This window comes from Mustela nivalis (genome assembly GCF_964662115.1).
Source record: "Mustela nivalis genome assembly, chromosome: 7".
NCBI classification, from domain to species: Eukaryota; Metazoa; Chordata; class Mammalia; order Carnivora; family Mustelidae; genus Mustela; species Mustela nivalis.
In genome coordinates this window covers 105,434,780-105,436,467 of record NC_139026.1, presented here as the reverse complement: position 1 = coordinate 105,436,467, position 1,688 = coordinate 105,434,780, and positions in this window count along the sequence as shown.

Genomic DNA, 1,688 nt, shown 5'->3' with positions numbered 1-1,688 from the left:
GACAATTTTTGCCATGATTCCCGAAAAAGTCTGCATGGTTTCACTCCAGCCATCCTGATCTTCCTATTCATGTGGTTAGAAAAAAAAAAAAAAAAAAAAAAAAAAAAAAAAAAAAAAGGGAGCCTGAATGTCAAGGCTCTTACCCAGGCTTTCTGAGATAAGGGGCCCCTTCCTCCTCTCCCAGCCTCCCTTTCTCTGCTGTCATTGATTTTCCATAGCCTTTGCTTTCCTGAGGAGATTAGATCAAGTGACCCCAGCCAAGCTTTTTGTCCAGATGTTGTGTCTTGGCTCCCACAGCAGGAAACCAGCACTGGGCTCATAATCTCCTAGCTCTGGGCCCCACAACTCTGAGAGCAGGATGGCTTTCTGTGTCATGCTCTTGTGGAAGGACAGCTTCTCTTTTGCAAAGCAACTGGCTTCCTCTTTTTCTCTACTTAACTGGTTTCTTCTGTCCACACTCTTCCTGAACCCTAAGCAATGGCAGATTCAAAAAACAGACCTTTTCACATGCTTTAAGAACCCCAGCTCTTTGATTTTCCCTGCCTGGCTGAGACACTCCCTGGAGGAGAAAATGAAATGGAGTATCAGCCCTAGGGAATCTTTGCACAGAGCTGGCCTTTGAGTGATTCTAGTGTCAACGTTAACAATAGGTGCACTTCTGGGCTTGGACCGGACTGCACAAAGTGTTTCTCTTGGAGCAGGGACACCTTGCTCCAAGTGTCCTCCAGAAATGGCAGGCTTGTGCATGGTGGAAGGTGAGTTTGGGTGATGATCAAGTACTCTCTGCTGTTGGACCTCAGCAACTCATGACTACTCCCCACCCCCACACACACCCCGGCTCCAGGTCCAGCACTCATTGTAATGGGGATGGGGGATACTGGGACAAATGTTAGGATGTGGTCCTTGTCTTTTCACACTTCCAGTCCCTCTAGGAAAGCAATCCCTGTAAAACAAAAGCAAGTCATGCAAGATAGCATGTGATCACGTGTCTCGGAGGGAGTTTCAAAATGAAGGGTTATGGGTCAGTGGTGGGAAGGTGAGGAAGCATAGGGTAGGAAAGAGAAGCTTCGGGAGACCTGAGAGGTGGCTGGGAAGAGGGGAGGAATTGGGGATGAGGGAGATGAGAGTAGCAGGCTAGATGGTGACAGCTCTGTCCTCATCACCATCATTCCCTGTGGTGTCCAGAAGTCAAGGCTGTTGCTGCTCCCAGGACTACAGTAGGAGTCCCAATTTTGACACTGGCAGGGACACTTAGCAGTTGTGCAGAGCAGAGGTTGGCAAAAGCTCAGAAAAGAGCCAGATAGTAAATATTATAGGCTTTGTAGGTCAAGAAGCAAATGGAAACTACACTGTGGGTATTCCTATAACCATCTGAAATGCAGTCACTGAAAAATGTCAAAACCAGCCTCACCTCAAGGGCTACACATCCCTGTCAGATTGGTTTATCTGTCTCATGGAAGGTGCCTCCTGGGCAGCCAGTCATGCCTGACCTGGCTCCCTGATTTGATTTTATCCCATTGAATTTGTATTTCTTGCAAATGCTGACCCCTGGCTTGGGAAAGGGCTCTCATGCTAGGATTTCCTAGACCAGGGAAGGCCTTATGAAAAAGATTTTACTTACTTCTACCTCCTCATGAAAAATTAGACTGTGCTAGTGGCTGTGAGACAGGCCGCTCCATTTCTAGGGA